Source organism: Ambystoma mexicanum, chromosome 5p (genome assembly GCF_040938575.1).
Source record: "Ambystoma mexicanum isolate Mex_15411 chromosome 5p, UKY_AmexF1_1, whole genome shotgun sequence".
Classification (NCBI taxonomy): Eukaryota; Metazoa; Chordata; class Amphibia; order Caudata; family Ambystomatidae; genus Ambystoma; species Ambystoma mexicanum.
This window is the reverse complement of record NC_090930.1, coordinates 108,064,709-108,086,846: the sequence shown is the minus strand read 5'-3', so window position 1 is coordinate 108,086,846 and position 22,138 is coordinate 108,064,709.

Below are 22,138 nucleotides of genomic sequence, written 5' to 3'. Positions count from 1 at the left end.
TGGCACTAATATGGCAAACAACTTCAGTCACAATTACTATAAGTATATATCAATATTTCGACAAGTCTAGGTTCAACGACACCACTTATTAGCAGACAGAGGTGAATGCTTTAACCTAGATGGCACTCTAGTATTCGTTAGAAAGGGAGAGAAAAAGGCAGGGTATGAAGCCAACTCAGTACCAACACTTTTACGAAACAAATGCAAGGCAAGTAAGGCAGGGTCTACTGTAAATCACAAAGTTCAGAGGCCAGGCCCACTCGGAGAGAGGCAAGGCGGAATGTCCCAAAAGTATCACAGTGGAAATGCACTTCAAGTCTTTGTAGCAAAATGTCACAGAAAGGTTGGAACAGTTTTAGAACAAAGGTTAAGAAGGTCGGGAGGCGACTCAGTGGAAAGGTAAGGATTTAAGAAACCTCACGCTTACCGTTTTAAGGGAAGCCAGGCAGACACGGTACCTTGAAAGTGAAGAGACAGCTCCGGCGGGGCAGTTGTTCATTGTGGTGGATGCAAGTCTGGGCTTTGCCAGAAGATGAGAGGATCTCGTCGTCGAGGAAAAGTCGAGGATCGTTGCACCACCAGGAAAGAGACCAGCCGTGGAGTGCTCCGTCACAAGGCACCACCTTTTGGTCGCGGTACTGGGTTAGTGGCTATCCGGTTGTCGGGGTGCTCAGCACGGGCAATTCGACCACTAGACGTCCTAGAAGTGAAGAAAAAGCAAGGGACCGGTTGTTCCCACCAGTCAAGGGAAGAAGACTCTCCAGCAGGGAGATCTCCTCTGTCGTTGGGAAGTGGTGAGTCGGTTCAGCAGGGCTCCACCGGAGGTGTCGTCGTTGCAGGTCGTCTCAGCTTTACCCTCGTCGGATTGTTAGGTCCTGTGGCGACTTCTGAAGTTCCAGTCCCAAAAGCCCTGCTTTTCTGCAGAAAACCCCCATTCATTCAGCCTAGCTGTCATTCAAACATGCTAAGTGGTGAGCGGGGTGGCTCACTACTTGGGCCAATCACACAAGAGTGCGATCTGAGTTGGCAAGGTAACTCAGTCCAGGGTGCCTAAACCCCCTCCCGCACCCCCTGTGGTACCCAGACAGAATCGCACCACTCTGGAGGGCTTCTGTGCAGAAGCCCGCCAAAAGTGGAACAAAGGGCTCAACCTTTGGTTCGGAGTTACAGAGGCAAACACATACGCCATTTTAAAAACCGAGTTATGGCAGAAAATACCAACCGGTGGATTTATTTAAGACAAAAAAACCAGCGGAATGTTAGAGACTATCCTGAAAAAGTATTAGCCTCGAACAATGGGAAGAATCCCATAGGAATATATTCACGGTCGAATATAAAAAGTAGTATCCACTGCCACCAGCCAAAACTCAACGAGGGGGACGGAACAGTGCCCCCTCGAACAACAGACCCATGGGTAATCGAATTACCCCTACCAGTAAGTCCACAATAGGATGGTTTGTACTAGTTCTGTTAGTAAATTTAGGTCTAGTAAAGCCAATGGTGACTTTACATGCCCTGGGAGACAGTAGTCAGTCCCAGGGTATGGAGTCTATGGTGGGGAACCTCTAGGACACCCCACTGTTACGGCACGGAGGGTGCGGTGTAACACACATAGCAAAACACATGAGGCCCTATGGAGTAAAAGACCCCATAGCCCATAGAACACATTGACATTCAAAGAAATCAACCACATTCATGTCCAAGAGTGGGAGGAAAAGAGTCTCACTCTTGGCAGGATGAAAAAAACAAACTCCAGAAATCCAGCAAAGCTGCTGGGTGACTCACTTGGTTAGAAATTCAGCCTAAACAGAGAATTCTCCCTACCACGCTGAACATAGGAGTAAAAACTGTACAAAAAATTCTTAAAACAAAAAGTAGCACAACAATTGCAATAACTTTTGTTAATCAGATAACAGAAGATAGGATCCTGAAGCGACCTGGAAAGATGGATAAACCGAGATAGAGCGAACAGAGAGTGCGAGCAAGTGCCAATGTAGAGGTGCTAAGAGAGAACAAGAACTGAAACGAAATTGAGCACAAGGGGGACATGGAAATATAAGAAGTTAATGAGAAGGACCATAACAATAAACAAGAACAAAAGAGAGATAGGGAGGAGCAAGACCATGAAGAGCTTTAAAAACTAGACATAAGAAGTTACATTTTAGACAGTGATAAAAAGAAAGCCATCCAAGTTTAGCGAGAGAAATCAAAATAGAGTCACGAGAAGCAAGCAGACAAAGAGTATAAATAGAGGCATTGAAAACTGATTTTAGTGGAGCTAATTGAGGAATAGGAAGTCCAAACAGTGCAAAAAACAATAAAAAAGCAGTGAAAAAATTAGAGTAGACACCAACAGCTTTTTGGCATTAAATGTCATCAAAGAAAGAGCTTTGCGAATGTTATAAAGATAAAATTGACAAGAACGGGCAGATAATGAGATATGATGTACAAAAGAAAGATCTGAGTTAAGGAAAAGACCTAAGTTAAGAGCCACTGATGAGATGGGTAACTGAGCTGGAGGAAAGGATATAAAAGAAGGAGAGAGGGAAGATGAAATATTAGAGGCAGGAATAAAGATAACCTCTGTCTTTACAGCATTAAGAACTAAAAAGTGATCAGACATCCCTGATTGGATAGCCAACAGACAAGTGCTGAGTTTAAGATGAATATCATCTGTGAAGAGTGGAAATGAAAGAAAGAGCTGTGTATCATCAGGGTAAAAATGATGCGAAAATCCAAAAGAAGAAATAACCCCTGCTAGTGATGAGGTATAGAGAGAAAAAAAAATGAAAGGGCCAAGAACTGATCCTTGAGGAAAACCGCAAGTGAGTGAATATGTTTCAGAAGAAACACCCGCCCAGGAAACTTAGAAGGTTCACTGCGATATAGAAGATTCAAACCAGGCTAAAGCAGAACCACTGGTGGCAGTGGTTTCTTTTTTACTACCAAGTGACATGTATCTGCAGGCTGATTCCTGAGCTGCCTTGCTGCACCCAAGGGTGACCATTTTCTCAAAAAGGCCCCTGTCTTCTTGCTTCGCCATTTCCTGTTAGTTAGTTTCTTTTGGGCTTTTACTCTGTTGTTAGCATCAGTTTTTAGTCCTTCATTTATTTTGCCTTTGGCGGGCTTCAGCCCTGAAGCCCGCCAGGCTCCAGTGTGTCTAGAAAGGTAGGAAGTGACGGAGGGTCCCGAAACGTCCCTGTCCTTTGTCTCTAGGTGTGCCTGAGTGAAACCAATTCCAATTGGCCGGCTAGCTGTCCTGCAGGACAGCCACCCTGCTGTGTGATTGACAGCCTAGGGATGTGAATGAATGGGAACTTGCGTAAAAAGCAAGGTTTTTGTGACTAAGAGCAGAGTTGATTACTGAAGGACAACATCGAAAGCAAAAGACAAGAGAAGACACCAGCAGCACCCGCCTGGGCCGCAAAAGGCCCAGTGAAGCCCTGCAGCTGTGCTGACCACTGTTTTCAAAATGACAGGGAAGACCTGTAAGGCATGAATTCCCCCCTTAGACAGGTGGGACTAACTAGACTCACAACAAACTCTATTTTGTCATAAACCCCTAATTGCTGCGACTTTCCAAGGCTGCAGAAGCCCAATACCCAGGGTACCTCAATGACTTGTGAGTGGATTGTCTTCTGAAGTCCAAATCCAGGTCAGATCTTCGTGGTCATCCAGAGGACCCTATAGAAGCAAGAAATAAACATCCAGAGTCACCTCACCAGAGTCCAGGTCCGAGGGATCAAGGAAATCCCATCCAGAGCTTTTCATTCTTCATTGGTGAAGAGAAAAAGGCGCCAAAAACTAAAAGAGCCACTGAATTGATCGAAATCCATTACTGCTGAGTCCCTCTCTTGAGTGGTGCCACAGGAGCCCTCCGGACATCCTCCCTTTCGTCACCACGACCAAGGACCAGGGACAAGGGTCAGCTGCATTGAATCATGAAGGCAACCAGCTTGAACAACTTCTTCATTTCAAAAGTACCGTGAGGCTTGGGGTGCTTTATCCTTTTACCTTTGGAGGTGCTTCCTATCTTCGGGAGTGTGATTTAACCCTACAATAAGTTGACCTCAACTTACCTGCATTGGCCTTACAACTTGTGCTTTCTAAAGGTGACTCCTCTTGAGTTGCTGTGATTTCGCTTTTGAGCACTGACTATTTAAGAACATTGTTCTAAGAAGAAGAGCATCATAACGTTGACCTTGTCCATTGACTTTGGCTGTCCTGGCACGCTAAAGGCCTCCTTCTGAACCTATTGGCTTTGGCAGTGCGTGTTCCTTCACAGGTTTTTAATGTTGAACACTTTAATGCTGGGATAGTAGACTGCCTGCCGCCCTTTAGGAGAATCTAACTGTTCTTATAACCTATCAGTCTGGTCTGATCTAACCCTAACCTTTCCTTCCTTAAAAACTCGGGATTTACCGGTACCGGTAAAATACCGGTACCGGTAAATCCCTGCCGCCTTACTACGAGGTCCCTTAGCGGGTTGGAGCTTTAACGCCTGCTTTTTGCAGGCGTTAAAAACCAACCCGCTAAGGGACCTCGGAGCTAATTACGGCACCGCAAAATTGCGGTGCCGTAATTAGCGCCTTCCCCATTCCCATAGAGCCCTATGGGGCAGAAATGGGAATGGGGAAGGGCAATGGCGGAAGGGGGATTTACCGCCCCTCCAACCTTGGGATGGGGCGGTAAATCCCCTTTCCGCCAAGGCGGTGCCGGTATTTTACCGGCATGAGCCATGGCGCTAATAGCGCCATGGCTCACCGCCTACCGTGTAATGAGGCCCATTTGCAAAGGTGGTATTCTATAAATGCTGTACTGACCTCAAATGACATCACCTCTGGGTGCTGAAACACGTGTAACATATCAATGAATTACTCACCTGCTTTATTGATCACTTTTTTAATTGAATCCTACATTGGGATTAATGTTACAGCTAAGTACTGCTTTGTAAAAAAAGCTTTATTAACTTAAGTGCCAGGCTATTATGCAAGTCTATGTAAAAAAGATGAGCATACTCATTCATGGCACTTAAGGAGTTAAATATATTTGTGTATACATATATAAATAATGTATTATATAACTTTAAGTGTGTAAGTGTTTAATTGGATACTTGTATTTAGGGATGTAAGTAATTGTACAGCTCTACAGCTCACATTACCCCTCTTAAGAAAAGCCTGGCTGCTCAGTCACACTACCAACTTGTGTAGTACAGGCCAATATTAAATTGTGGGTTACCAAATACCAAGAGATAGTTCTTGTGTAGTCCCACACCAGTTGAAATGCACCAAAACCTACCTAACAGTTGTAAATCAGTGCTCTGCAACCTTTGGCTCTCCAGATTTTTTGGACAACATTTCCCATCAACTCTACCACAATAGTCATGAAGGAACATGGGATTTGTAGTCCAAAACATTTGGAAAGCCGCAGGTTGAAAACCCCTGGTTTACATCATCCCTGTAGCTTACTGCCACTTGTCTATTTCTCCTTTCGTTTGTCTGTTGGCCTTCTCCTCTTCTTCTGCTTGTGTTTCCCTCTTCTTTTCCATTCCTCAACCCTTCACCATACTCTGCTCTTCTCCACCACTCCAGGATTTGTTCCGCTCATCTTCATCTCAATATTCCTTATTGTCACCATCTTTCCTGATCCTCTGTCTTTAAAAGTCCTTGCTACGCTAATAGACTGATATCAGTAATGGGGCCCAATATTCATCCTGATTAATCACTCTTTAGACCAGGAGCCACTTGACTTATACAGAGACTTTTCAACGTAATAGCCCAGGTTGACTTTTAGGCACAAGCAGTAACAGCAACATTAGACATGCAGAAGGCCTTTGACTCTGTCTCCTGGCAATAAATGTATGCAGTACTTGCCCAATGCGGGTTCGGACCAAGATTAATTTACTTTATCCGTCTATTGTTGTCCTACCCTACAACTCGGTTATGTACCAATGGGCTTACGTCTGACTCAATCTCGATTTAAAAATGCTTGTGGCAGGGGTGCCCTTTATCCCCATTGATATTTGCAATAATCATTTAAGCCCTTGTTGACTTCATTAGACACTAACACTTGCACCTGGGCACTAGGATAGCGGGTACACCAGATGGTATTTCCATGTATGCCGATGATATCATCCTGTTTATCAGAAACCCCCATGGCAAACTGGACCCTGTAATGAATGAGGTAGAGAAGTTTGACGAATTTTCTGGCCTTATCAAAAATTGTAGTCAATCAGAAGTCTTCCTCTTAACTTTGGCAACCTTGAAGCTGCCTAGTACACCGGACTTTGTCTAGTTTGTAACAACAAACATGCAACACATCACTTGCACCAACAGCACACAAGTACGCACATCAATCCAATATTCACACCCAAGATCAGCGTACAGTGAAGACCGAACTGAAGCTGCCAACAGGACATCACTTTTCTCACTTTCCTACTCCCTCTTGACCCGATTAGACCCCCCCACCCAGCCTTCTTATTTGCAGATCCACCTGAGGGCCTGGGGACCAATTCCGTTGGTGACGGTGTGCGGTACAAATACCTTTAACATTAACGTCCAGAGAAGCAGATACTCTGTATATTGAGGATTTGGGCACATACATGACACATCTGAGTACCAAGCTACATAACTGGGCTCAGCACCCTGTCTCTTTGGTGGGCAAAATAGTGTTATTAAACCTTGCGCTGCTCCCAAAATGATTGTACCTCTTTCAGAGTGTACCGATCTGGCCTGTGCAGCAAATTCTAATGAATTGGCATTTTCCATAAGTATACGTTGCACTCAGGGGCTGTACACCACAACCGGGAGGTTTTTGAACCTTTGCCTCTTGCTAGCTAAGAGGTGTATCCTATGTAACTGGGCACATTCCCATGCCCCGAGTAAAGATGGATGGTTGAACGACTTTGTGTGGGTTAATGAGATAGCGGAACCGTGGATATCGATGTCACCAGCTGGTGACCGCCCGAAAGATATATGGATGCAATTTAGAACCTACCTCCTTACGCTTATCCCACCCCAGAGTTCATGGGTTATGTTACGTAGACTTATGACTATGAGTTTGTAACCTAGTCTTCTTGGAATGTGAGGTGATTTATTTTTATTTTTGCAGCAATGGCTGCTAACTAATTGTCATTTCATTTATACTGACAGGTGTTTTTTTACGATGACAATTGCTATGGTAAACTGTATTCATGTGTAAAGCCATGTATGTAAATAAAGTGTTTTTTAAAGTCTTTGCCACCACCTCCATGCTGTTCCTTTCACTCTCCTTTATGTCCTGGTTGTTAAGAGTTTTCTCAGTCTACACCTTCTAATGCTTCTTACTTTACTTCACCAGTTTAATCTCAATTGTAATCACCTCCTCTTCAATTAACTCCTTTCTTCCACTTCCTCCCCCTTGCACTTAGCTTTTCCTGACTGCCTCAATCTTATAACTCACTTCTTAAACTCCGTCTTCTTGGTTGTGTTCTCTACTTCTTCCTAGTAACTCTTTTCACTTTTCTCTTCCATCTTAATCTTAGTTGTTTTATGTTCCATTTTGTTGTAACTTCTTTATCCCACCCCTACTTCCCCTCCACTGGCCTTAGCCTCCAACACCTCCTACCAACAATCTACCACCTCCTCTCTCGCTCTCTCTTTCTGCCATCTCTTTCTCACTCTCTACCTCCTCTTCGCTGAAACCCTCACTCTCCGCCACCTCCAAGCCAACTCTATCCGACTCATTGGACCCGCCACGCATTATCCTTCACCAACCACCTCCAATGCCCCACACCCCTACAAAATCTGTGGCCCATTTTGCTAGCCGCAAATATTATAATTACATAAGGGACTCCAGCTGGGGTTTCGTTACATGCACGCTCTCTGGATGGGTAAATGAATGAAGCACTACAAAAAAACAATATCAGTATTCATGTAGTGCTGTAAAGGGGGTCTCCGGCCAGGGGTTCCACCCAGGGGGCTGCCAACTTGTATTCATTCAGTTGCCACCTGTGGTCAGGGATTCCTGCTTCTGAGCAGAGGGTACCTGCTCACTTCCTTGATCTGGGCTGCCTTCAGTGAACTCCAGCTATGCAGGCTCGTGGGAAGCTGCAAAGAGAACTGTGGCCATTGATCACTATCTCTGCTGAAACCAAGTTGTCAAGACTACATTGTCCATCTCCTGGGTGGTGCAGGGTCCCTCAGCAAGATTAGGCTGTAGAACAGTGGTGTATTTCACAACCATGTTTCTTCTTTCCAAAGACAGTGCTCTGTTGTGGAATGTTATGGACCTGTTCTGCTGAAACATCAGCATGGTCTATTTTCATCTTATAATCATATCTTTCAAACTGGGCAATAAAGACCTACTAAGTGCAGGTTGGTGCATTCACATAAACTGGCAAAGAGGGCCCTAGAGCAAAAATGTCACTCGTCCCACATACCCCTTGCATATCTAACGGGGGCATGGCTTTATCCTTATTCTGCCCTGGACTTCAACTCTAGTATCGGGGCCCCCCTTCATGGGCTGTTGGGAATTCTGGACTGCGAGATTCTAATGTTTCTAGTTCCAGTGGAGTCAGTGGGCCTCATTACAAGTGTGCTGGTACGGTAATTATGGTACCGGTAAGCTTGCCGGTACCATAGTTACCGGACCGGCAAACTACGAGCTCTGCTCGTGGGGGCTTTTTTGCCCACCAGGTCGGACCTGGCAGGCGGACAGGCACCAGCGAGCAGAGCATGTCGGATGCAGCGGTACCATTCTGAATGGTGCCGGTGCATCCGACCTCCTCGTTCCCATTGAGCCCTTTCAATGGGAATGGGGAGCATCTTTTACCGGCGCCCGGGAATGGGCAAATACCAGGCCCGGTGGGCTACAATGACCCGCTAATTGCCCATTCCTGGGCAGCAGTAAAATTTGCAAGTTCGGTGGCAGCCTGCTGGTTTTACCAGCAAGGCTACCACCGAACTTGTTATGAGGCGAAATACCTTTAGAGTTGCTGTAGACATTGTAAACATTGAGGCTGATAATGGAATAGGGAACCTGGGGATCCTGTGTGGGCCTCTTCCAGGGCCTGTGGCAAGGAGCAGGAGATGTTGCCTGGCCTCCATGGTCATCCCATCCCCATCTCCAGCCTCCATCAGTTGGCTTTGTCAAGGTAGACATCTCAATCATATATGGTAAAGCAGGGTTCTCCTTCTGAGATGATGAACTAAAAGTAGGTATTAGTTTGGACCAAACAATGGTGAGAAGGGTAAATAGAGCTTGTATATTGGTCACTGTGCCTCAAAGAACCTTTTAAAAGTAGGTATTTATGACAGCTCCTTTTGGCTGTTAATCCAGAACCTTTTCACTTGATTTCTTTTATACAAGGAAGTGAGAGAAGAGCAGAACCAGGTGCCCCGTTTTTTTAATTTGATTGGCTCTGCTGGCCTCCATGTTCACCTTTCTAGAATGAAGAATGGTGTGTGGTAGGCAGAGTGCTGTGCATTAGTAGTTAGCGACAGAGTCAATGGTCGAGTGAACGCACTCCACAGCTTCAATACAGCAAAACTGTCCTCTTCAGATCATGCCTTTCATGTGCTCCATTCAAAATGACACGTTGAACAACCTTTCCTCAGTGGGAGGACCCTCTAGGATCCCGCCCTCTAAATGTGGGGACATTGAATTCCCAACTGGTGGGGCATTGAAACTACCCCAAGTGGAAAAACAGTAGTTCCTATTGAATAGTCTAAGCACCCTGATATAATGAAATAAGTGGTTTACCAAGCATTGATGACACAGAGTGAGAACACTAGTCCTCATCTATCTTGCTTCTATAGTTTAGGAAGGAGCTCAAGACCTTCCTCTTGAAGGAATGGTTCCTCCCTAACACAGAGGTCCACACCATCCACTCCCATTCTACCTGAGGATGGGTGATCAGCTCCCCAATGTTTCCTTGCTTGCTTACTTGTAGATCCCTTGCTAACACATTGGGCCTCATTACGACTTTGGAGGTAGCCATGCCCTTAATAAGGACATGGCTGCATCCACCATCGTGACTGGGTTCCTTGAATGGGGAAATACCGGGCCATTCCGAGTATGGATGGCCCTTTATTTCCTCCTTCAGAGAACCTGGGCCCGGTCCTTCCCCATTCCCATTGAGCCCTCATAGGGCTCAATGGGAATGGGGAGGGAGCTAACAACGGGCCCATTACGAACAGGCCCGTTGTTAGCTCCCTGGTCCCCTCGCGGGACCCGCTATGGATGTCTGAAAAAACTAGACGTCCAGAGCGGGTCCCACGAGGGGACCTCGTAATAGTGCGGAATGGGTTTAAAGGTGCGGGCACCATTACCGGCGCTGTTAAACCCATTCCGCACAAGTCATAATGAGGCCCATTGTCTCCTCCCCATCCCCGTTTTTCGTTCCCAGCTCCCATTTATCTCTGCTTCCCTCGCCATGTCCTTCCCCCTATGTAAAGCACTCAGTTGCTTCCCGAAGGTACGTCCACTCTCAATAAATACAATAATCACAATAATAATAATGTAAATATGTGTTTTAATCTGAATCCGACCCATCACTCTCACTCAGCTATGATCTATTCCTGTTTGTAGATACATGTTATCACAACATTGAATGAGCCACTTCACATATGCTTACCCTTGAAAGATAATTTTAAGTAAAATGAAAAATCTACTTTTACAATTCTGCAAAACAAGTTCACCATAATGTCAGGGGTGGGGGGACTGGCCATGGATATCGAACCAGCCCCCCCTGGAACACTATGGGACACCAGTGTCACAGAGGCATTATGCCTTGGAGGATTGATGGGTTTGGCTGGTCAAGGACATCACACCAGCCCCCACCCTGAGGTGCTCTGGGGCGTCAGCACCCAGGCGTCTTTATGCCTCTGGGGGTGGCAGGAATGACCCTGCGGCTCATGCGGACCCTGGCTGTCTTCTGGGAAGAGGGCCCCATAGCACGGTGGCCTGCAGGCCCTGCTCACTCAGGGTGGGCCTGCAGGCAACATTAAGAGACACACACTCAAACCAATCCATTATGGGGTCTGCAGCCGTTCTGTCGCACGTGCCTGCAGGACTGCCTTTTATTACCTTGGGCCATGATGGAGTCATGGCCCATCTTAAAACGGCAATACAAGGGGGAGGTACACATCCCTTGAAAGGGGCAACACACACGGGAGGGTCCAGCTCTGCATCACTCTTATGTGCTAGGGTAAACCACAACGGTAGCAGGAAGTCTCAAAGTTACCTTTATGTGCCTGGAATTTGATCTCTCTGCCATCAAACTCGCCGGAAATTTGATTGCTTACATGAACTTGCCCCGCAGCGATTAACGAGTCACATTATATAAAGTTTGCTTAAGCAGTCAATAAAAAAAAATAATCCAACTCAATGTATCTCTATTACTGTATCATATAGCATGAAGGGACGCTCCTGGAGTGTTCTGTGAGTGTTCTGCATTCCACGCATGCCTGCATTGATTAGCAGCTCTTGTTCCACACTGTTATTATGCTGATGCTACACTGGGGTACTTCACATGTTGAGTGGCCCTTCACTCAAGGGGGCAAGCCCAGCACGTGGGCAGCAATCAGCGCGCTTGTATAACAGGGACAATGGACACTTGATGCTGTGTGCAGAGCGAGGACCCCATGTCACATGCTTCATCAAAACAGACAGGGTTTCTCAGTAAACCCAGATGGGCACCTGCATATATATATATATATATATAGCAACTCATGCCATATTTAATAACAGGCTAATTATGATTAGATGCATTGCAGGAAGCACTATACTGGCCAAGTTTAGTACTTTAATGACAGCAATAAAAATACAATTTCTATTGGATAAAAATGTTCATATTATTTCCGTAGTCGTGAATGCATTCATTTGATTTTTTGTGGTTGCCACTCAGCTACTGTGTGTTTCTTGGGCAAAGGGCAGGGATGCCATTTCACCAAAATGCCAGGCGTAGCGGACGTAACACCACCCAACCCCTGACCTCTGATGACATCACAGGAAGTGATGTCATTTGACCCCACCCCAAAGTGTTATCACAGGAAGCGATGGAACATGACCTTTCACCACTTGACAAAACAGAAAGTGGCATCACATAGCATTGCATTGTTTCTAAGTACAATGCGAAAAATATGGTTACGAGATCACATAATGTGATGTACATTTCATACAAGAATGGGTCTCCATATGTATCATTAAGATCAGTGTGTATAGACCCATATTACCAAATCGAAGAAAGGCTGAGTTAAGGAGTTTAAGAACAGTGACTCACTGCCTGAAGTGTGCTTGAAATAAACCTTTAATGAGTCTAACAATTATTGTACAGAATTCCAGAAAAACACATTATTTAATATTCCTATTCTTTCTTATTTAGGGTCACTGATGAAAGTGTTAGACTTGTGGAACCCCTGTTCATTTTTTTAAGAGGCCTGAACAAGTAAGCCAGTCACTCCAGAAGCAAAGAGCCACATGGCTCTGGCCACAGCCCAGGAGCTTGCATTCAAAAAAATAAAAATAAAAAGACCATTTTTAAATAATAAATACATTTTGGCGGTAGTAAGGGAGACCACAGGGGTAGCAAGGGAGACCCCTAAATGATGTCCTTGGCAGAGGGTTGCTGTGATTGTAGTGACACCAATAGTTATTGGGCCTTAGTCACAAAGTGTTTGTAATTCATTTGAAAACGTTTTGTGACTCTGGCCCGTAGGGTCTTAATCAGAATTCAGAAGTGCAGTAAAAAAGTAGCGAGCATTAAATTGCCACCACTTTCCCCCATCGCCATATTCAGGGTTTCAAATTCAAAACTTGCCAAAACTGCCCGATTTTTTGTGGATAAATGTCTTTGACACAACACTGTTCAGTACGTGAAATTAGTGTATATGGTAGAATCTACAAGCTGTAAATTAGCAATCCTTAAAGGAGTCCAACGAGATATCAATATGGGGAATAACTCTAAATCATGAAGATCCTTCTTGTTACCACATGCAGTGATGGTAATTGAGTAAATACCACCAAACTCTAAATGAGCACTATGAGGCACAGTATGGTCAATTAATCGGGCAGATTGTAGACCTTATACAATGGGGACTCTACCGTATCTCTGTATTTGCCTGGGAAAGAGGTGGTACTGTCTATTATATCAGCAAGCCCTTTGTATGTGGCTGGGTGGTAAAGTAGATATAACTTGGACAGGTAGGTGAGTGCCTGGTGATGAGTTCTGCATTTTTATTTATTTATTTATTTATTTATTTATTTAAATGTTTGTATACCGCAGCATGCCCGAGGGCCTAAAAGCGCACAGAGAACGGACGAGACAGACAACAAAGGCGGGGGAATCAGGAAGTTGGAACCATGGGGCTTACTCGGGAGGGGAGTTGAAAAGGAAGGTCTTCAACCTTTTCTTGAACTTTGTTGTCGTTCCAGTCCTTTGTAGACCGAGGGGTGGGGGCGTTGTGGGGCATGCCAGGTTGCGGGTACCAGGACATCAAAGCAGGTTCCTCCAAATTTGGCAAGCCTGTATCTGGGGATGATATGATGTGACATTTATATGTATAGGTATTTGGGGCCTCGAGACTTAGACACTTGTCGGTCAGTGTGAGGATTTTGTGGGTGATGGGATGCTTTACAGGCAGCCAGTGCAATTCACTCCTGGCGGAGGTGGTGTGGGCATGCCTGACTAAGTCACAAGTGGTTCGTACTGCTCCATTTTGGATCACTTGTAGTGCAGAGATGTTCATGCGGGAGGAACCACTCAGGAGACTATTACAGTAGTCCAGGTGGGAATTTATGAGGGCAGAGGCCAGGAGTGAGGTGTTCTTATGGGACAAATATGGGCAGATGTGGTGTAGTAGTTTTTTGGTGAAGCCACATGAAGCCTGAACCTGGGCAGCATGATGGTTCATTGTCAGGTCAGTATCCAAGGTAACGTCAAGCATCTTCACCTTCTTTGGAACTGGGATGATGCTGTTGGCAATAGCAAAGCTTTGATACTAGGGATCCAGTTTTTTAGCTTGGGGCCCGAGGCAACAATGAGCAGCTTGGATATATCGATGTTGAGGTCCAGAGAGTTGGCTACCATCCAGGCCTGAATAACGCAATAGATGGTATTGATGGCCATGGAATCCTGCCAGTGGGTGCCTGAGAGTTTCATGACAACCTGGGTGTCATCAGCATAGTTGATATAAAGGACAACCAGGCTATTAAGAAGCTTCATAAGTGTGAGGATGTAAATAGTGAATAAGGATAGTGAAGTATAGCATCCCTGTGGTACTCCACAGGTGATGAGTGCCGGTGTGGAACTGGCATCGTCAGTGGCCACTCTGCCATCTCAGGGGCTGAGAAAGGAAGGCACCCATTGTGTGGCTAGCCTGGAGCAGCCTGCTAGAGATTATAACCTGTCCCCATGATCGACCAGGTGGAATGAGGCCGACAGTTGGAGTAACATCAGTAGGGCCGGATGACCTTGGTCGACAATATTGGACAGGCTTGATTTGATGTTCAGCAGGGCAGTCTCAGTGCCATGTGTAGAATTTTGTTGTCCTCAATACATTTCTGAAATTGGAGATGTGCCACCCTGTCCAGAACTTTGAGAAGAAATGGCACGTTGATAATGGGACAATAGGTTTTTTATGGACATGGGGTCAAGATTATCCTTTTTCAGCAGGGGGTGATCCAAGACTCCTCGAGGAGGGACAGGACTGACCCATCGGAGAAGGAGAGGTTAACCAGCTTTGTTACCCATTAACTCAGGACGCATAGGCAACCTATCAGTAGTCTTGAAGGACAGACATCACCCAGGCATGAGGTAGGTTTCTGACTGGCAATGATCTGGGAGATTCTGGTCTCAGTGCTTTGGGTTGATTGGATGACAGGTCTGCCCCATACCTATGGTGGAATGGACTGAGGTTTCCTAGAAATTATGTCCTCCATGTGGTCGGAAGAGTTTCTGAGGTCATCAATAGCCTGTTGATGAGCAGCCACTTTGGGGACAAAGGAGTTGTGGATTTCCTTGCACCAATAAGAGTCCTTTGTGGGGGCAGCCAGAGAGGACACCCTGAATTCCTTCAAGATGGAGAACAGATCCTTGGAGCTAGAGTTAGCCTGCACAATCCTGTTGTGATAGGAGGAGGATTTAGCCTGTATGACGGTGACCTTGAATTCTTTGACAAGGAGTTTGTAGGAGGCTACCATTGCCGGCAAAGGGTTCTTGTGCCATTCTCACTCTGAAGTCCTCTTCTGGTGCCTAAGGTTAAGAATGGTGTTGTCAAACCAATTCTTGTTATGTGTCTCAGGCTTCATTCACCTACTTATGATGGGGCTAAGGAGTTAATGGCCCCTTCAAGTGTATCTGTGAGATGTTGAGCTAAGTCTGGGGCATTTCTATAGTCGTCGAGGCAGCTGAGCTTCAGTCAGAGCACCGCTGACAGCTTGAGAGGGGTGATATTCTTCCGATTTCTAGTTGTTTTATCTCATCTTGGGTTTATGTCAAGTCTGGGGGAGGGAGAGGGGATGCCGACAGAGAACAACAGCAAATAATGGTCGGACCAGGCACAGGGGTCTACAACTTAGTTGAGGACAGGGAGTTAATGGGATAAGACCCAGTCAAGTGTATGCGCCCCTATATGAGTAGGTTCTTTTGCCCACTGGGACAACCCTATGGCGTTCAGGGTGGCCAACAGAGACAAGGTGGCCCTGTCTGAAGGTTCATCTAACCAGTGTTTAAAATATCCCAGTAAAATGACAGGGGATTTAGCCTTCGTGATTTTATTCAGGAGATTCAAGAGCTGTTCTTCAAAGAGAGGTAGGGCTCTTGGAGGTCTACATATGATAACAATAGCCAGAGAGACGTTGTCTGTGCTTTCGAGCTTGACTACTAGGCTCTTGCAGTCATAAGAAGACTCATGTGCCAAGACAATGTAGTTGGCTTTTGAACAGAAGTGCAATTCCTCCACCATGGTGACAACCGCAGTCAGCCCAGAGTATTTGATAGTTTGAAGGAATTTCAAGCGTTGTTTCAGATGGAATGGCTTCGTTGAGCCAAGACTCTGTCACAGCAAAGAAATAGGGACTGGTTTTGGTAAGTAAGTCCTCAATCTTGACGCCATGCAGCTTAAGGGAGCATGTGTTAAGAAGGGAAAAATGTAGAGGGGAGATATACATGAGGATTTTGAAGGATGTATTGTCTTTCAATGGACTGTGGTGAACCATATCTTGAGTGTTCCTACCAACCGGGTGCACATCAGTGTGCACTGCACTTGTTGTCGGGGTGCGTAGGGGTGTGGTGGAGTTAGCAAGGGCCTGCATCTGCTTCTCTAGCTGCCTACTAACTGGGCTGGTGGGGTGAGGAAGACTCACTTAGGTTACTCATACAGCTAGGTATACTGTCAGTAGTGGAACTAGCTTGCAGGTCCTGAAGGTGATTGTATTTTGCCAGAATGCTTGCGCTTTTTCGCTGGTAGTTGGTAACATGAGTTGGGCGCATGGTTCCCGCTAGGCAAAGCTCATGAATTACTTTGTGTACGTAATGCATAGGGGAGGCCCGAGTATCAGTTGTGGCCGACGTGGACCTGGTAACAGCAGTACTGGGGCCGGGGACCAAGAGGATCCTCTGTCCATAGCAACTGGATGCAAACTGACGACAAACAACCTCTTCAAATGCACCGGTGCTAATGCGCCGCCAACATTTGTTAGAGGTCGGGGATGCTGGGAAATGTAGTTCCTGCAAACTACTGGAATCGCATGCTGCTCTGAGCTGGAAAAAGGGCAGCAGGCCATGCGGGACACAGTAGGTGCCACGCACAAGAATAGTGCAGAATAATGCAATAGAATCTATTAGTGATACGAGTTGTTTATTTAGAGCATGGCTATTGAACTATTTGGTATCCAGTGAAAATAATACCAACACAAATGTAATCAGTCGAAAGGTTGTGGTGAAAATATCTCTGCAGTGAAAAAGTTGCCAAGCAAAAGTAGTCAAAAAATCCAGCTGAAAAGTAGTCAAAAATAAAGTGCTGCTAGGATAATTGTTAGAATTAAGAAGGGTTTAGTGGGCTTTAGATTGCATGGTGTAGGATTGGGAGAGGGGTTAGGATTGGGATAGGGGTTAGGGTAAGATCACATATTTTTGTTAGAATTAGGGTAAGAGTTGGGGTCAGGGTGGTTTCTGCAGGGCTGGTGATGTTGGGGTTAGGGTAGATTAAGTGCGAGGGTAAATATTAGGTTAGGGGTTATAGTAAGGCTAGAGCTAATAAAGTAATGGATTGCACAAGTGTTAAAAAAGGGGTAGGGAGAGGTGGACAGGGATAGTGATATTGGCACAGGATAGGGGATAGGATAAGCCTAGTGGGTAGGGTAAAGTAAGCATTAAGGTAGGTGTTGGATTTTCCTTTAGGGTAAGGCTAAGGTTAGGATTAGAGTAAGGGTTTGAGTTGTGGCAAATTGTAAATTGTTGCTGGTGGTGGTGGTGAGTATTAATTTTCTATTTATTTTGGATTGATTAACATGCACATAAAATGCTTTAGTGTGCTGAAGTGTTAGTGTCCTGTAAGAGTTCAGGGTATAATAAGGGTTGTAAGCGAGTTAGGGGAAGGTTTAGGAATGGAGTTTGGGTGATTGTGGAGGGCTTATTAGAGGGCTGGGTCATAGTTACAGCCTTGTACATAGTTTGGGTTACAGCCGTGTACTTTTGTGTATTTAAAAATAGCTTTTTGGACCTTATTACTGGCAACATGTTCACACGTTTTATTGCTTGCATTGAGGGACTACATTTTTTAAAACTATGTTTTGCTAACTACATTTTCACATGAATACTCTTCTCTCCCTTTACAGTCCTCCTCAGTCAAAGGATTTCGCTCTGCATCCTGTAAATGGTTGCAGAGTAAACTTAAAACGGGATTTTCTTGTTGTGCCTTCACCAAGTTCTGATCAGTGGTTTCAAAACCCCACTGTGGCACAGGCCTATCACCTGTTCCCCATAGATTTGAAATGTGTTATTGCACCCACCTGTATTTCACCAAGTAGGTGCTCAATAGAAAATAATTCCCTCATCACTGCCTCAGTCTTGGCTAACTGATCTGCCTTACCATTCCCCTCTTTGTTTTACCCTGTTTTTTTCAGATGACCTCGTGTTTTCCTCCAGTGAATGACCATGTTATTCTTAGACACCAGCTCATCTATTGCTTGAATCATTTAACCATGTTTGAGTGGCTTTTTGTTTTATGCACCCATTCCTCTCAATTTCTACCCAGGTAAATATTCCACAAAACTATTTCAGGAATATTCAGAATCAGTAACTATAACTATTTCTTTGAATTTATTTTCTACTGCTGTGAATATTGCCTTATCGATGTCAGCTGTTAGGGCGAATTTTCAAGAATTGCTAATTTCCCTTACCTACTGAGTCCCTCAGCAGCTTTGCTGGATTTCTAGAATTTATTATTTTCACCTGGTAAGAGTGTGAGCCTTTTTTTCCCACTCTTACATGTGTTTTGCTGTGTGTGTTTAACATTTTTGTCTTCATAGACTACTCCACAGGCATCATCGTTTTACTGTGTGTTACACAGCACCTTTAGTGCCGTGACACAGGGTTGTCTTTTAGACTTCCCAACTCAGACTCCATTTCCTGGGACTGACTAATGTCTCCCAGAACATGTGAAGTTGCCATTGACGTTATTAGTCTTTTGAAATCCACAGACCCAGTACAAACCATCTCACATAGAGTACTGGAAAGGGTTAATACTTATCCCTTTTTGTCTGTTTCTCTTGGTGCATTGTTTTCCTCCCTTTTCATCAAGACTTGGCCGGTGGCAGTGGTAACTGCCCATTTTTCCTACCGCGATTATCTTAAATAACCTTGGTATTGATTTAGGCTATCTTGGTAGCCTCGAACTTAAACCCGCTAGACCATACACGTTTTTATATGGTTCTGGCTGGGTTTAATTGCCATTTCTTTTTGAAAATGTCTTTCTAGTGTTTTTCTCTGCGCGCCAAACCAGGTTTGGTTCCTTTGTTCACCGTCTCTTTGCGGGCTTCTACACAGAAGCCCTCCTTAGGCGCCTGAAAGTCTGGGTAGGCAGGATGTGAGGGAGGGGTTTTAGGACCCCTGCCATGGGTTCCTTGGTAACCCAAGTCACACTCCTGTTTGTTTGGCTAGGTGACTGTCTGGCCAGGACGACCACCCTGCTATGTGATTGACAGCCAAGCTGTGTGAATGGGGGAAAACTGCATAAAAAGCTGGTATCTGGGAGTGGAAAGGCAGAGTCGCCACTGGAACGAAACAACCGATGAGAAGCTGACAGAAGAGGACCCCTACAATGACTGAACCGCTCCAGGTAAGCCCTGCTGCAGGTCCAAATCTTCAGACTCCAACGACAGAGAGGATCCTCCAGGAATCTTGTTCCCCTGAGCTGGTGGGACCAACTGGTTTGCCCAAACTGCAAGCCAGGACTCCCTCCTCTGGTCGAATTCGCTGTACAGAGCTACAGTGGGCCAGATAGCCAAGAAGGTCGGACCCTGCTTGGGTTTTAAGGAGCGCACCTTTTATTCATTGCTTTGCTCTGCTGCTGGTTTCTTCCCTGGGTAGTGCAGGACCCTCCATTCCTCCTACTTCGTGTCAGTCCGACAGCCGCTTCAGGAACTGTGAGCCTGCAGGAACTACCAGGAACGTCCGCCTCAGCTACAGCTTCTTCTCCATTAAAAGGTACTGTGCAAATCCGGTTGTGCGTTTCGTTCAGCCGCAGTGAAGGTTTGTGAAACCTTTCGCCAATTTGAGGGCTTGTCCTCTCTTCTCTTTAAACTAACTTTTCTGCCGACCGACTTTGTGCGGAACTCTTGTCAAAGACTTAACCGTGAACTACCCTGAACTTTGTGATCTTTATCAAAAGACTTTTGTCCTATTGACTTTGGCCCTAAGCCTATTTGATTTGATTCCATCACTGCAGTTCCTCTGTCTAGATTGCCCTGTTTACTTACTTGTAGGTGCTGCTCAATTTAAACCTAACCTTGTTTTTCCCTCCCTTTTTAAATTGCTGGAGTGCCATTTTGCTCACACTTCGTTTTGAGTTTAAACTTGTCCAGAATCTATTGGGAGTGGTGTGGTGTATTGGTAACGTGATTTTTCAACTGCTTCACTTTAGTGAAATGTTATACAACTGATGTGTAAATAAATATATGTTCTTTTACTCAGAAACTTTAAGTCAATGTTTGTTTGAATCATGGTAATTGCTGTTCTTTGTGTAACTATTGATACTGCTCACTTGCTCTTGAGATAAGTCTGGCTGCTCAGCCATCGCTACCACTTTTACTATGTAGTACAGGCTTGTACCAAAGGTGAATTTGTACTGTCACTTGTAGTCTTAATTGTGTGTGGTGTTCCCAAAGGGTACTGCATATCATTCTGCCTAACAGCAGCCAACTCTGCAACTTGACTGCTTTGGAACCTAACCTAATGCTTACTCTTGGAATGCCATTACACTGGACCCAGAAATTCCCTATTCCTGCCACCAATTCTATTTCAAAATCGACCTCCACGTGGTATGCACATCCATCTAGATACACAGAGGGGAGATCCCTACATGTCTCTTCATTTAATGCCTTGTGTGGGGATTGTTCAAATGTGTTTCATTTCTTTCTAACTCTATGACATCCCAGGAACCGACAGCTGCACAATCATGTAAATCCACCAGCCCTTGAGCAACTAGCCTTTTTTAATTCTGTCTATATCTCACTTCCACTGGGAATCCCTGCAATGTCAATGTCCATAATGTGATTCTTGACTGAGCTAAATTCTCTGATCTGATCGTTTTACTCTGCAAAAATGCATCAGCTGATGATTTGTTTCAACAATCACCCGCTCCCCTTCAATAATCGGGCGGAACTTTTGTAATGCCCACGCAGTGGTCAATCGTGCCTTTTCCCATTCGCAAAATTTTGCTTCAACCTGTGACAATGCTTTGCTGGCATATGCAATGGTTTTGTTATTTAAATCATTTTTTTTTTTATTTAAGACCACTGACATACACTGATCTGTGAAGCCTAACTCTATAAATAAATCCTATTTTGTATTGGATAAGCTAAACATGGGGCTTTTATCAGACCGTTTTTTAACTTGGCTACTGCCTCACATTGCTCCGTTCCCCATATCAAGGGTACACCATGCTTCAGTAATTTTTTCAATAGTTGTGTGATTTCTGCATAATCTTCAATTCATTTTCTGTTGTAACATGTCATTACTAACAGCCTAACAGACTCTTCAGGCCTTTCGGTCTTTCAGATTAGTGGGATCTTTTAATTTCTAAATAGCTACAACCTTTTTCTTTTATGGGTTTAACCCTTGCTCTGTCACTTCATGTTCCAGGAGGGTTACCATTTTGTCTACACCACTGTGCCTTCTGTAATGATACCTTTCCCCCAGTTTTTTGTAACTAAGTACATGTCTTATTTCATTGAAGTGACTTTTTATCTTTTCATTCTTGATCAGGACATCATCCACATAAATCACAGTTCCCCTCTCGGCTGCATCTGGGAGAGCTTTGCTCAGAAATATCCCACGCTCACTCCCACTATTTCTATAACCAAAGGGAATACGATTCCATGCAAACTGTAGTCAGAAACAAAACTTAAAATAGATTTTAAATATATTCAGCTAGTCACACGCACCAGTACCCTGCTGTAAGATCCAAAGTGGTAAATACCTTTGACCCTTGAATCTGTGCAAGGCATTGATCAATAAATGGAAGTCCCCACCTCGACACAGGCCCCCTCTTGTGTATTTCTCTGAAGTCTGCACACAAGCACTAGTGATCATTGGGCGTTAGCACACCTAATATGGGTGTATTTAAGGATTCTTCTGGATTCTCAATGTTTAATTATTTCTGCTAGGGACTCCACACAGGACAAGGGTATCCTATATTGTTGCACAAATAGAGGCTCCCTACCATATCCCTCTGGTAGTGTAACAGCATGCAGATCCGTAAGCCCACAATCATAGGCGTCTTTGGCAAATACCTCTTTGAACTCCATGAATATTTTCCTCAACTGATCTTTTTCTTCTTCACTTGTGCAAGCATCTGCAGCCTGAAATTGTTCCTCTATCATGTTAGAGAATTCTGGGAGGAAATCCTCTAAAAGAAGGGACTTCTGTACCTTTCTC